The sequence below is a fragment of the Leptopilina heterotoma genome, unplaced genomic scaffold (genome assembly GCF_015476425.1).
Source record: "Leptopilina heterotoma isolate Lh14 unplaced genomic scaffold, ASM1547642v1 Lhet_68, whole genome shotgun sequence".
Taxonomy (NCBI): domain Eukaryota; kingdom Metazoa; phylum Arthropoda; class Insecta; order Hymenoptera; family Figitidae; genus Leptopilina; species Leptopilina heterotoma.
In genome coordinates, this window is record NW_025111157.1 from 392,014 (window position 1) to 408,229 (window position 16,216).

At 20.4% G+C, this 16,216-nt stretch overlaps 1 protein-coding gene across 6 annotated transcripts in view; it reads right to left on the reverse strand.

Moving 5' to 3' along the window:
* The window catches only part of LOC122510227 (dopamine receptor 2-like), a 212,362-nt gene that overhangs the window by 20,911 nt on the left and 175,235 nt on the right, over positions 1-16,216 (reverse strand). For 3 of the 6 annotated variants that reach the window (XR_006302423.1, XR_006302426.1, XR_006302424.1), the window contains one exon: positions 5,775-6,353. The exons of 2 other annotated variants lie outside the window; for them this stretch is intronic. The gene's annotated coding sequence lies outside the window, so the exon portion shown is untranslated. The remainder of the gene's footprint in view (positions 1-5,774; positions 6,354-16,216) is intronic. One more of the 6 variants, XR_006302425.1, reaches the window with a different exon arrangement.

The following is a 16,216-nucleotide window of genomic DNA, read 5'->3' on the forward strand; positions in this document are numbered from 1 at the left end:
CTTTAATTATTTTCATAAAATAATAAAAATTTCACAGGAATACAATTATTTACAAATTTTTTATAAATTTTTTCGCAATCATTCAATTATTTTTATAAATAATAAAATTTTTACATGGATACAATTATTTTTGTGAATAATAAAATTCGTTTTAGGAATTCAATTATTTTCATAAATAATAAAACTCATTGCAGAATATCAATTATTTTTAATACAATTGAATTCGAATTTCTTGAAATATGTAATTATTCTTAAAAATTTTATTAAAATTCGTCGAAAGAATTCAAATATTTAAAAATTTGATGATAAAATTTTTTGTGGGAATTGAATTTTAAGAAACATTCAATTATTCAATAAATTATTTATTTTTGTATTTAAATAATTGAATTCTAATTTAATTAATTAATTCTAATTAAATTTATTTAATTTTTTTTAAATTCTGATTCTAATTTTTAAATTTTTTTATAAAAATCGATTTAAAAATGAATTTGAGTTAAAATTTTAGATAATAATTGAATTGTAAAAACAATATTGCGTGAATTTTTAAAAATAATTGAATTTTGATATTAATTTTTTTAAAAAAGTTTAATTGAATTTTTTTATTATTATTTTAAGTTTTTATTTTCTAATATTAATTGAAGAATTTACGAATAATTGAAATTTCCTAAAATTGAATGTTGTAAAGAAATGGATTAGAAAATTCTTGAAAATAATAATTGAATTGATAATGATTTTATCACTCTATCTTTAATTATTATAAAACATGAAGAAACGAACACTCCGAGTCGACGACTCGGAGTTATCGATATCTTCATGTTTTATAGTTATGAAAAATTTAATTTGTAGTTTTAAGTAAAATTATTTGACTCGGATTGTTTATATATTTTTGTCAGTAATTGATCTGTAATTTTTCAATTTTTGTTCGTAAAGTCCTTTATTTTAAATACTTTCACTGGTTTGAGCCCTGTAAATAAATAAACAAATATTTAAAAAAAATAATTTATTTACTTTTATTATAAAAGCAGATTATTTATTATTTATAAAATAAATACTAAGGAAGTTGGGAGAAAATAATTAAGAAATTACTAGGTCAACAGATTAGTATTTGAAATAAAAGATATAAATAAACGTTAAAATTAATATCTCCTCGAATTTCCATTTTTTTAAAATCTAATTTTTTGTTTGTAAGTTTATGAAACAAGTTTGCATAAATTTAGTTTTATTTTTTGTTTTAGAAATGGAATATATGCTGGTCCCTTCGCAGTTATTTGCGGTTTCCATTTTATTCATCTAGTTTACTTGTCCGTTTTTTTTTCTCTAGTTGTGTTTCATATTTTTTTTTTATTTTGTTTTTTTGTTTAAAATTTATCTTTATTTTAGTCCCCCGACCGCGATGATACAACCGCGGAGGAGAAACTCCAATTCACGGACAAAAGCCAATCGACTAGATTTTTCACGTTTACCTTATGGCTTCAACATATCGCGTATGCAAAACAAAAGTGCACATGCATTGTTCGGAATTTTTCACCTTTTGTTTTCATTATTAATTTTTTTTTTGGTAAAGAAATTTTTTTTTGAAAAATAAGATTTTTCTCCGTCGTAGAAATTTTTTTTTTTTAAATTATGATATCAAAGTAGTAACAGTAAATTATGGTCAGACGTTCCTACGTCTGATTACAATTTACCGTTACTACTTATTTACTAAATTATTACTAAATTGTGAATTATTACTAAATAAGTATGTAAATTATTAATAGTAAAAGTTATTTGTTGTCAGACTTCAAAATAATTATATTAGTAGAAAAATAATTTTTTTAAACAAAACTTTGAAAAAGATTTTTCTCCTTCGTATATTTTCTTAAATTATGATATCACAGTAGTAAAGGTAGATTTTAGTCAGACATTGAAATTTCTCATGCATAATATATTAGTAGTTCAAAATAATTATGTATTAGTAGTAAAGGTAAATTTAGGCCAGACAAAGTTGTTGAATTGTTTAAATAAAATGTTTTCAGTAGTAAGAGTCAATGTAAGTCAGACATCAATGTTATAATATTTTAATAAATTATTAATAAATAAATAAATAAATTAATAAATAAAGTAAAAAATTAATAAATTAAAAAAATTAGTTTAAAAGTATTTATCAGTATTTAATATAAATGAATTTATTTAATAACTCAACATCAAAATCCATTTATAGCCAATCATCAGTAGTGAAAGTCAATATTCGCGTCAGACCCCAAAGGTTTTTAATTTTTACTTTCAAATTTTTTCCGATAATATAGACAAAATTTCTACTTCACTTTTGATGTCAGTGGTGAAAGTCAATTTTAGTCAGACAGAATGTTATTTTATTATTCAGTAAACAAAAAGTGTTTTTAATCAAACAGTAAAAGTTAATATTTTATTATGCAATCAGTAGAAAAAGGTCATTTTGGTCAGACATGTGAAATTCAGTCTTTGAAAATTCTCTCTTTGAAAATACGAAACAATAATGAAAAGCTAGTTTTTCTCGTATAAACGTCTAATTATTTAATTATGTTATTATGTAATTATTTAATTTTCTAATTATATAATTAAGTAAATTATGTAAATTATGTAATAATGAAATTATTAATAATTAAAAATTAAAATGTTTATTAAAAAAAAATTATTATAATGTAATTAATTATTATGTAATTTAAAGAGTTTAATTAATAATTTTTGCAGGTTAAAAATTATGCAATTATACAGAGAAAATTATCGACGTTTCAAGTGAGGCTTTTTTCTGTGTAAATAAATTTTATTTGGTGCAAATAAAAATTTTTTACGCAGCGAGTAAAATTTTTATAATAAACAAATAACAATTTTATTTGTGTGAAATAAAATTTTTTATTTAAGACGAATAAAAATTTTACTTGTGTCAAATAAAATTTGTATTCGAAGCAAATATAAATAATTTAGTGTATATAGGCTCTGATATGAACATATTTTAATTAATCCAAATAAATTAAATTTGGATAAAATAAAATTTTTCTCTCGGTGTATATTATTAATAACATTTTCTTATAATATATAATATATAACCAGTCATTATCAATTCAATTAATATTTTCAAGAATTTTAAATTAAAATTCTTCTTTAAATCGATTATTTTTAATAATTTTCGAAAAAGTTCTTTGACAATTTTCAAATCCATTTCTTTACAATTTTCAATTTTACGAAATTTCAATTATTCGTAAATTCGTAAATTAAATAAATATTGGAAAATAAAAACTTAAAATAATATTTTAAAAAACCAATTAAAGTTTTTCAAAAAAATTTCTAAAATTTTAACTGAAATTCATTTTTATGAAATGAAAATCAATTTTTATGAGAAAATTCTACTAGAATTCTATTATTTAAATACAAAAATAAATAATTTATTGAATAATTGAATGTTTTTAAAAATTCAATTCCCACAAAGAATTTTATTAACACATTTTTAAATAACTGAATTCTTTCGACGTACTTTAATAAAATTTTAAAGAATAATTACATTTTTCGAGAAATTCGATTAAAAAGGAATTGAAAATAATTGAAATTCTGCAATGAGTTTTATTATTTGTGAAAATAATTGAATCCCTAAGAAGAATTTTATTATTTTTTAAAAATATTTAATTTTTGCGAAGAATATTATTACTTTTGAAAATAATTGATTTTCTGCAATAATTTGTAACTTTTCCAAAATTTAATTTTTTTCCATGTTTTTTAGCAAAACATCTTCTATAAATCCATTATTTTTAATAATTTTTAAAAAAGAGTTCTTTGAGAATCGACAAATTTACTTGCTTATACAACTCAATTTTACAAAATTTTATTTAATTGCAAATTTTAATCTGACACCTTTTCAAAACTCAATTATTACTAAAAATTCAAGAATATAAAGCTTTTAATATTGTATTATTATCTAAAATTTTTACTGAAATTCATTTTTAATCAATTTTTATTAGAAAATTCTACTAGAAAATAAATTATTTAATTAGTAATAAACAATTTATTGAATAATTGCATCTTTCTTAAAATTGAATTCTCATAAAGAATTTTATCAATAAATTTTTAAATATTTGAATTCTTTCAAAGAATTTTAATAAAATTTTTGAGAATAATTACATTTTTCGAGAAATTCCATTAAAATTGTATTAAAAATAATTTGAAATTCTACAATGAGTTTTTATTATTTGTGAAAATAATTGAATCCTTGAGAAGAATTTTATTATTTTTGAACAATATTTCATTTTTGCGAAGAATATTATTACTCTCGAAAATAATTAAATCTCTGCAATAATTTGTAACTTTTCGAAAATTAAATTTCGTTTCGTGTTTTCAACTAAAATTCTTCTCTATAAGCATTTTTCGTAAATTCTTCAATTAAACTTTCTCAAAAGAATTAATTCCACAGTTAAAAATATGCAACATTCAGATTCTCAAAGATTTTCATTTGAAATTCAATTATTTACATACAAAAAAAAACATTTTATTTAATAATAATTGCTTATTTCTTAAAATTGAATTCTTATAAACAATTTTATCAATAAATTTTTAAAGAATTGAATTCCTTTGACGAATTTTAATAAAATTTTTAAGAATAATTACATTTTTCGACGAATTCGATTAAAATTGTATTAAAAATAATTAAAATTCTGCAATGAGTTTTTTTATTTAAAAAAATAATTGAATTTCTAAAAAGAATTTTATTATATTACGAAAATAATTGCATCCGTGTAAACATTTTATTATTTATGAAAATAATTGAATGATTGCGAAGAAATTTATTAAATTTTTTTTTAAATAATTGAATTTTTTTGGACAATTTTATTAAAGTAGCAAATATTGGAAATTATTGATTGAGGGAAATTTTTGAAAATAATTCAAATTTTTCCAAGAATTTTATTAAATGTTTCAAAAATAATTGAATTTCGAAGAAGAATTTAATTATTTCTAAAGATAATTGAAATTTTGACGAGAATTTAAAAAGATTGTTGAACATAACTCAATTTTTGCGAAGAATTTTATTACTTTTGAAAATAACTAAATTTCTGTATTCATTTGTAACTTTTCTAAAATTCTTCAAATTATATCGTACAATTTACGAACTTTTCGTCTTTTCTCAATCAAATTACGGACTTTGCGGACCTTTTTTAAAAAAACGGACTTTTACGGACTTCAAGCAAATTTACGGACCTTTACGGGATTTACGGATCTAGTTCGAGCCCTGTTATTAGAGTCGAATAAATTTTTTTTATAATAACAAATTAATGAAATTTAGTAAGCTCTGAGACAAAAATACTTTTATTCAACTCAAATAAATTATATTTGATTTAAATAAATTTTTTCTCTGGGTGACTTATTTTATTATTATAATTAAGTTAATAATTCACTAGAAGTAAATTAATAATTATAGTATCTATAGAAATAATAATTATAATAATTCTCGTTCAAAACCGAAAGACATGAACCATGTATAAAAAATAATAAAAATTTAAGATTGATTTTAGGATAATCGTAATTATTAATATAATAATTGGAATAATGAAATATGCGTATAAAAATAAAGAAAAATTGAAAAGAAAAGCGAATTTTGAAAAATGAAAAGTAAACTTTACATTTTCTTGGGGAAAATTAATTATTGAAAGTGAATAGGGAAGAGATGAATTGTGGCTTGAGATGACTAAGGTGTATTGCAAGAGAGGTGCTTTTCTCCGTCAAGTGCATGTGCTGAAGTAATAACTCATATAATCCACGTAGAAACATACCGGTATAATCGCTCAATGAAAATAGCTTGTCCTCTCCGTCCATGGAGATTTAATATGCTTATAAAGCGGGTTAGCACGAGATAAGATCAGCGATGGTACCATTTCAAGTTTGCGTCTGAAAGGAAAAAGCTGGACGAGACCTGTGTGTGGGAAGCGGGAAAGAATTCGGAGCAAAAAAAGTGAAAAAACTCCCCACTTTTATTGTAGGGAAAAAAGTAGAGAATATTTGAAAAAAGGAAAAAAAAGGATATGTGAATATGGGGAAAGAAAGTAGAAATATTTTTTTTGGAAAAGAAGTTTGGTATATGGGAGTGATGCCGACACTTTAGTACTGTGAACGATGAATTGCAAAAAAGCGTTATTGCGGAAAAAGCTGCTTTCGTATCGTTTCTTTTTTCTTTTTTGTTTTTTGAATTTATAATAGTGTGTGCAATCGTCATGGGCAGTTTCTTGGCCATCCTGAGTTAATTTTTTTTTCAGACGCTGTCGTTAAATGTAGGTTTGTTCACAGGAGTTCTCGCGACTTCTTCTCCCCTTGTGGAACGAACGCTTCATGCAGAGTCTTCTCGACGGAAATCTCTGAAAAATCATAGTCACCTCTTGTCTCACTTTTACACATTAAACATAACATCTCTTTTATAAATTTTTACCCCTTCCCTTTTTTTCTGCTTCTAATATCGAAACTAATAAAATTATTTGATTTAATATCAATTAATTTTATTAATTATTAAATATTTATAAGTTAAATACATAAAATAAATCATTTCAATTCTCAGTTGCATTTTTCTGCTTTTCTATAGTTTCAAGAATTTTTTAAATATCAATTTTATTTTAAGTTTTTAAGTTAATTTTCAATTAAAATTTTTAACTTATTTTTGCTATTCAATTTTTACTACTACTTTTTACTATTTTCACTACTTTTCACTACTATTTACTATTTACATTACTACTACAATTTACTACTATTCAATTTAATTTCAATTTCATTTAAAATTTTTAATTTTCAATTACCAATCAAATTTTTACTATTCAATTTCATTTAAAAATTTTAATTTTCAATTACCATTGAAATTTTTACTATTCAATTTCATTTAAAATTTTTAATTTTCAATTACCATTCAAATTTTTAATTTAATTTTAACTCCTTCAATTTCATTTACAATTTCTACTCACAGTTTTCTTGCCACAGTAAATCGTGAGGTATTAAAAAGTGTTGCAGATTAAATTAACACCAAAAAAGATTAAAATAATCAATTTTGGTGTCATTTTTTACAATGAATAAAATTTTAGTTTATTAAATTTTTTATAATCTATAAAACATGAAGATATCGATAACTCTGAGTCTTCGACTCGGAGCGATCGATTTCTTCGTATTTTATAACAATTAAAGATGACCAAATAAAAAAATCATTATATATTTTATATTATAAGAATATTATATTTCTCCAAAATTATTTTCATTATTTCAATTCAATTATTATGTTCAAAAAATTTAAAATAAAATTTTACTTTATATCAATTATTTTTAATAATTTTTGAAAAAGTTTTTTGCAATTTTCAAATCCATTTGTTTACAATATTCAATTTCACGAAATTTCAATTATTCCTAAATTCTTTAATTAAATGCATATTAGAAAATAAAACCTTCAAATAGTATAAAAGAAAATTTAATTAAACTTTTTCAAAAAAATTAATTTCAAAATTAAATTATTTCTAAAAATTCATGCTAAATTGCTTTTAATATTCAATTATAATCTAAAAATTTAACTGAAATTCATTTTTATGAAATGAAAATTAATTTTTATTAGAAAAATCTACAAGAATTTAATTATTTAAATGCAAAAGTAAATAATTTATTGAATAATTGAATGTTTCTCAAAATTCAATTCTCATAAAGAATTTTATTAACAAATTTTTAAATAATTGAATTCTTTTGTCGAATTTTATTAAAACTTGCATGAACATAATTACTTTTTTCAAGAAATTCAATTATAATTGTATGAAAAATTATTATCCTATTAAACTTTTAAAAAGAATTAATTCTACAGAATTGTTTGTTAAAAATATGAAAAATTAAGAATTTCAATGATTTTAATTTGAAACTTTTTCAAAATTTAATTATTTCTAAAAATCCACGTTATAATGCTTTTATATTTAATTTTAATCTAAAATTTTAACTAAAATTCATTTTTAAAACCATTTTTATTTGTAAATTCTACGAGAATTCAATTATTTAAATACAAAAATAAAGAATTTATTAATTTCATGTTTCTTGAAATTAAATTCTTATAGAAAATGTTATTAACAAATTTTTTAAATCATTAAATTCTTTGGACGAATTTTAATAAAATTTTTAAGAATAATAACATTTTTCGAGGAATTCGATTAAAATTGCATTAAAAATAATTGAAATTCAGCAATGAGTTTGATTATTTATGAAAATAATTGAATTCCTAAAACAATTTTACTATTTATAAAAATAATTGAATCCCTGTAAAAAAGTTATTATTTACGAAAATAATTGAATGTTTGCGTAGAATTTTATTGAAATTTTTTTTGAATAATGGAATTCTTTTCGAAAATTTTATTGAAATAGTAGATATTGAAAATCATTGAATTTTAGAAAACTTTAAAAATAATTAAAATTTTGACAAGAATTTGATTAAAATTTTGTAAAATAATTGAATATCAGAGAAGAATTTTATTATTTACAAAGAGAATTGAAATTTTAACGAGAATTTTTTAAAATTTTTGAACACAATTGAATTTAGCAACTATGTTACTAAGTTAGTTAGTAAGTTAGTAACTTACTATTCTCCTTAGAGAATCTAAATTCGTTGAAATTTTACAAATCGTTGACTTTGGTGTTTTATTTAAAGTAAAATTTCATTCATAGTTAAAAATAACACCAAAATGTATTATTTTAATCCTTTCTGGTGTTAATTTAATCCTAGAAGGATTAAATTGTTGCAGATTATTTTAATCCATTCTGGTGTTATTTTAACACCTCATGTTTTACTGTGTGAGACTATCAAATTGATACGAAAATGAATCAAATTGATACTAAAAATTTGTATCAATTTATAATTTCCATGCAGATTTTTGTTATCAATTTCGTTGCAATTTGATAATTTTATACCAACAGTGGTTTTGATTTAAACTTTTTAAATTCATGAAAAATTTTCTAATTTGATTTTTAATTTTTTATTTCATTGTAAAAACTTGAATTTTCCATTTCTCTTATTTTATTATTTCCTTAAATTCAACTTTAATCTTTTATTTTTGTGAAATTGTTCATTTTTCAAATCTTTGGTAAATATTTTTAATTTTGTAAAGAGCTAATATAAAGAAAAATGATTTTTCCGATAGATATATTTTTATTAAAAGGAGTACAAGTTTTTAACGAAAGATGTAACAAAATAAGAGCAGGAAATAAAAGAAATACGCGGAAAAGATTCAAAAACATCAAAACTGGGTCGAATTCGTCAAAGTTTTATATAGAAGAAAAAAAAAGTAATGAAAAATAGTAAATAAATTTCATTCGAAAACCTATAGATTATTTGGAACATTTAGATCCAGTAGCCGATACGATATTTCGTTTATAAAAATACTAACTTAAATATTTACTCTGTAAAATTTAATTTTGCGAATTAAAAAAAGTATTCAGACAAAATAAATGAAAAATTAAGTCGTAAAATAATTAAAGAAATAGATAACAAATGTATAAAATAAATAAATAAGTAAATAAATAAAAAATGTAAATAATAAATAATAAAAAACATAAATGATAGTATAAATATTATTATATTATTATTATAGTACAATTATAATGTTATATTGTAATACTAAAATAATAATAAATAAAATAAATTAATTGAATAATAATAAAATAATTTATTTTAATAATTAAAATAATTCAAGTAATGAAATATTAATAAAGAAAATAAATAAAAAATAAATATATAAATGACAAATACAGGAGAGAAATAAATAAACAGCTCAAGAAATAGTCGAAATTATAAATAAATAAATAACAAGGAATTAAATTTCACTTTAGAATTAATGGACCCATGATTATTTAAAGCAGTCGGAGAATATTGTCTATTAAAAATAAACAACGAGTATTTCAGAGTAAAGAAGAGAATATATTATGTCAAGACACAATAAACGACTGAACAGATCGCGAAGTAAAGTCTTTCTCTCCCCTAACGTTTTGTCTTAACAAAAATAATAGTAACAATAATATTGATAGTAATAATAAAATAATAATAAAATAATAATAAATAGATAGATTGAAATAAATGTGAAATAAAGAAATACCTAAATATAATATTATTAATAATAATAATAATAATAAAATTCTATAATTAATAAATAAATATGTAAATAAATAAAAAAAGGATAAAATAAATATTAAACGAGAAAGAAACAAATTAAAAGTACATAATAATATAATTATTATAATATTAATAAATTATAGTAATTATATTATTAATATAATTAATAAATTATGTGTATATAATATAAAATAGATAAATAAAAATAATAATAATAATAATAAAAACAACAATAATAATGCCCATTGTTGGAAGGAACCGGTTGTTCTCAACATTGAATAATTAAGTATAATCATAACTATCATCCAGTAAACTTTGAATAAACGAGCACTTTGAAATCTTAAACAATCGAATATGAAATGGAATTTACAGTAATGAAACTAATTAAACTTGTTATTATATAACAGACACATGAAAGTTTATTCAGAGGGGAAAATATTCTTATCAAATGAGGAATATAACTTTCATGACTAATAACTTATTAAATTATTCAAATTGCAATTTTTTTTTTTTTGCTTAAATTCAGTATTATTCTGGTCATAAACACTTAGAAGACGTAAAATGATAAATAACAAGAAACAATTAATATAGTGGTAACAATTTTTATTTAGACAGAAATTTCTAATTTTTATCAATCAACCATAGCAGTAGTTTAAGTCAATATTAGTCAGACGTCTAGTATTAGTAAAATAATATTTATAAAAAAATTAATATAAAATATTTTCAGTAGTAAAAGTAAATTTAAGTCAGACAGCGTTTTTTGAAGATCTGTAATTAATATATTTTGATAGTTATTAAAATTTTACTCCTAATTATCAGTAGTAACAATAAATTTATATGCGACATGGAATTTTGAAAAGATATAGTCGAAAAATCAGTAGTAGAAGTCAATTGTACTGAGAAATCTTAGAAATTTTATTATTTGTACATACTTTTAATTTTAATTCAGTTTTCAGTAGTAAAAGTAAAGTTTAGTAAGACTTTAATGCTATATTTCAATATGATTAAGTTATAAGTAGTTCAAGTCAATTTTAGTCAGGCTTCAGTAGTAGAAGTAAATTTTTTGTCAAACTTGAATGCTATATTTCGTTATTATTCAGATATCAGTAGTTAAAGTCAATTTCAGGGTGTTTACTATTTTCGTTCAACAAAATTTCCCGATATTTCTCGGTTTTTCCCGGCTTTGTCCTAATTTTTCCCGGTTTTTTTTCATCAAATTTAAATTTATTTGATTTCGATCATAAATAAATCTACAAATAGCTTCCAAATTTTTTTTTTAGATTTTTTATGAATAATTAAATTTTTTTGACAAGTTTCTTTAAATTTTATGAAAATAATGTTTTTTTTAACAATTTTAATTACAAATTTGGAAAATAATTGAGTTAAAGAAAGAATTTTTTCAATTATTTAAAATAATCTTGTCTGTACATAATTATAATTGAAAATTTGATTAATTCAATTTTATTAAAATGTATTGATACTAATTGAATTTCTGCAAAGAATTTTACTATTTATAAAAGTAATTGAATTCTTCCAAAGTATTTGGATTTTTATTTATGAAAATAATTAAATGTTTGTGTAGAATTTTATTAAAATTTTTGAAAATAATTGAATTGTGGAGAACAATTTAATTATTTACAAAAATAATTGGAATTTTGAGGAGAATTTAAAAAATTTTTTAAATATAATTGAATTTTTGCGAAGAATTTTATTACTTTTGAAAATAATTGAATTGTTTTTTAGAATTTTATGGAAGTTTATGAAAATAATTGAATTCTTGTGAAGAATATTTTTTAAAAATAATATTCAAAAGGATTTAGTAAATCTGAAGAATTTTGCTATTTATTGAAATAATTAAATTCTTGAGAAGATTTTTTTTCAGTTTTTAGAAATAATTGAATTCTTTCGAAGAATTTTAATAAAATTTTTAAGAATAATTACATTTTTCGAGGAATTTGATTAAAATTGTATTAGAAATAATTGAAATTCTGCAATGAGTTTTAATATTTATGAAAATAATTGAATATATTGCGAAGAAAAATTTAAAAATAAAATTATAATTTCGGTGACTTACTTCCCTTGATTATTTTTGAAAAATTTATATAAAATTCTTTAAAAGAATTCAATTATTTTTAATAGAATGTAAAGAAATTTCAATTATTTCAAAAATTTTCAATTTTTTGTTTATAAAAATTCAATTATCTTGAAACAACAGAATTGAAAAATTTCAAAAAGCTTATTTTTCAGAATTTTCAAAAAAATTTTGCGAAAATTCAATTTTATTAAAAAATTTTAAGTGTGTATCTTTTTTTAAATTAATAAATAAAAATTTTAATTATTAATATTTGCAGAAAGAAACATGAATACATTAGAATGTGACTCTTTATAAAATTCAATTATTCATCAATTATTAAATTAAAATACTTTGAAAATTCGATTTGTTAAAAAGTTTTTAATGAAGTTCTTTAACAAATTTAATTATTTTATTTATTTTCAGTTGAATTTCACAAAATTTCTATTAATTCGATATTTTTTTTTAAATTTATTTACATACTATATTTGAATCAGGGACTTATTTTTTACTATCAAATTAATTATTTTTAACTAATTCAAATTTAGAAAACAGTATAAATATCAATAAAAATTGAAATAAAAAGCGATGTTTTAAAAACAAATTAAAATAATAAAACATTTTTTAATTTGGTGAAAAAGTTTCCCGGTTTGTCATAAAGTTCCTGGCTTATTTCCGGCTATTTCCCGGTCAAATTAAATTCCAGGCTATTTCCCGTTTAGTAGACACTCTGCAATTTAAGTCAGACTTCAGTGATAAATTTTTGTTATCATTATAATATCAGTAGTTAAAGTCAATTTTAGTCAGACTTCAGTTCTATATTTCGTTAATATTAAGATCTCAGTAGTTAAAGTCAATTTAAGTCAGACTTCAGTAGTAAACGTAAATTTTAGTCAGACTTGAATACTACGTTTCGTTATGAGAGATATCAGTGGTTTAAATCAATTTTAGTCAGACTTCAATGCTATTTTTGTTATTATTAGAATATCAGTAGTTAAAGTCAATTTTAGTCAGACTTGCAAGACCAGTTCTCTTCGACTAGTAAAATTCAATTCCTGTCAGATAGTAAATTTATTTAAATAATTTAATTCCAAGTGCTAAGAATATAAATTCTCATTTTTAGACCAAAATACACACTGAAGTTAATAAATTTAATTTAAATGTAAAATAGATTCGAACGCGACATATTCTAAAAATTCAGAATACAATTTATTTTTTTTTTTTGCTGCAATGCAACAGAATTTATCTTTTATTCTGAATTTCAAACAAGATATCCCGAATGATATATATATATTAAGTTCAATTCAAAGTGTGTCTTATTTCTTTTGATCTTCTCAAATTGAATATATCTAATTTTAACTTTAGAATTGAATCCTCATCTCTTTACTATCAAGATAGGTAAGGAGCAGTAGCCTTTTACCACATCTCAGTTTATTCTAGAGGCGAGCTTTTGGTTGAATTATTTCTTAAGAGATCATTCAATGTTCTATAAAATTCTGACCTGAAATTTAAAAATTTTCCTTTTTTCTTTTGCTCTCTTTCTCTCTCTGTGTGTCGTTCGATGTTGAGAAAATTGTCAATTGCGGCTCGCATTGACAATAAGATTGGCTGAACTTGAAGGGAATCTTTTGAACCCTTTTGCCGAAAGCTCTTTAACCTCAAAATGAAAATTTCCCTCTTATAAAGATTAGAAGAAAAATTTATTATTTTCAAATTGGAAGAAAAATAATTTTCCAAATTTAATTTCTGAAAGTATATGTATATTTGTATATTTTCAATTAAAATTAAAGTAATTGTAGTTTTTGAAAAAAGGAGTAAATTATTCTTTTTTTTTGGTTTTCTTTTAATTTAAGATCAAAAATTGTCTGTTGAATTAAGAAAAAAAATACTATTCTTAGTTCGGATGGAACTTAACGAGATATCCCTTCTATTAAGAGGAAAATTCCGATATCCTTGAAGGCATATCTCAAGGATATTACCTATCCTCTGATTTAATAAAATTCGAAGAGTAAAATTAATTATGGTCATTCATCTGTCATCGACACTGGTAGAAATCGAAATAATTAAATTAAACCCAGGCCAAGAAGAAATTCATTTTTTTTTTATTTGAAAAAAATTGTTTTGAAAAAAATTTTTAACAGAAAAAAAATATTTCAATTAAAAGGAAATTACATAAGGAAAAAAATAAAAAAAAAGGAGAAAATAATAGAATTGAAAAATTAAACAAAAAAAAAACTAAAAAAAAGAATAAAAACAACAAAAAATGCAATTAAAAGAAAATTAAACCAAAAAAAAAATTGAAAAACCAAAACAAACCTTAAAATTAAAAGAAAAATAAAACTACAAAAAAAAGAACAAAGAAAAGTAAACAACGAAAAACACCACAAAACAAAATTAGTAGAAAATTAAACACACAAAAAAGTAAAAATAAGAAATAAGAAATTAAATAACGAAAAAACAAAATTAAAAGAAAATTGAACAACAAAAAACTTTAAAAACAGAATTAAAAAAGAAATAAACAGGAACGAAATTAAAAAACATTAAAATACATAACAAAATACATAAAATACATAGTATACAATAAATGAACTCAGAAACAATAAAAAACAAAATGAGAAGAAAATTAAACAACAAAAAAATTTAAAAACAAATTGAAAGAAAATTAAGGAAGAAAGAAACTAAGAAATACTAAAATTAAACAACAACAAAAAAGAAATAAAAAGTTAATCAAACTATGTCAAAATTTTTAATCAAACAAAAAACTGAAATCAATAAAAAACATTAAAACTAAAAAGAAATTAAACAACAAAACAAGTCAAAAATAATAAAAAAATACAATTCAAGAAAAATTAAACAACTAAAAATAACAAAAAAGAGAATTAAGTAAAAAAAAAACAATAGAAATCAACCAAAGAACAATATAATTTTGGCAAAATTAAACCACAAAGAAACTACAAAATTTTCAAATGAAAAAAAAATTAAGCAAAAAGAAATTAAATAACAAAAACTGTAAAGTAACAAAAAAAAGCATTATAACGAAAAGAAAATTGAACAAAAAAAAACTAAATTAAAAGTAAATCAAACAAGAATAAAAGAATTAAATAACAAAAAAACTAAAAAATAACTAAAAGCATTAACACTTTTAAAGCAACAACTAAAAGAATATTCAAGAACAAAAAAGTAAAAACAGTAAAAAATGAAATTAAAAGAAAATTAACGACAAAAATGTAAAAACAACAAAAAAGAAAATTAAGTACAAAAAAAAACTAAAAATTAACCAAAAACCATTAAAATAAAAAGAAAATTAAACAACAAAGAAATAAAAATCTACAAAAAACAAAATTAAACGGAAATTAAAAAAAAATTTTTTTTTTTTAAACCAATTACTGAATATTAATATATGTCATCTAAATAATTGAAGAAAAAGAAAATATGACAGAAAAAAAATTGAAACAAAAGACAATCTGATAAAATAGTAGTTCGCGATATTAAAAAGTTTTCGCCAACTGATTTCACTTCTGACTTTTTAATATCGTGTAAAGGTAAATTTTTTTTTCTTCCACTTTTGAAAAAATTTTATCAAGTTTAATTTGATTTTACAATATTTAAAAATAATCACCTTCCTCTAAATTTAATCATCAAATTATATTCTAATTACATCTGTATTGAAAATTAAGTTAGAATTTATAATGAAATTCGAGAGCGCAAAACCGATATTAGCTAATTATAAATCACAATAAGATTGAAATTCAAATTTAAAAAAGAAAATTTCTATTGAAATTATACTTTAATTAATATTTTTCAATTTAAGACCACTTTTTTGTAATTAAAAAATTATGCAGAAATTTTAAATTTAGAAATTAATTTGAAAACTTTTGTTTACAAAATATTACCTAGTTTTTGTTTTAGTTTAAAATTTTAATTTAAAAATTGTATAATAAAATATAGTGAATAAGAAATTAGATTCAATAAGTTTAATAAATAATAAACATAAATTTTGTAAATTTAATAACTGAAATTAAAGAAATCAACTA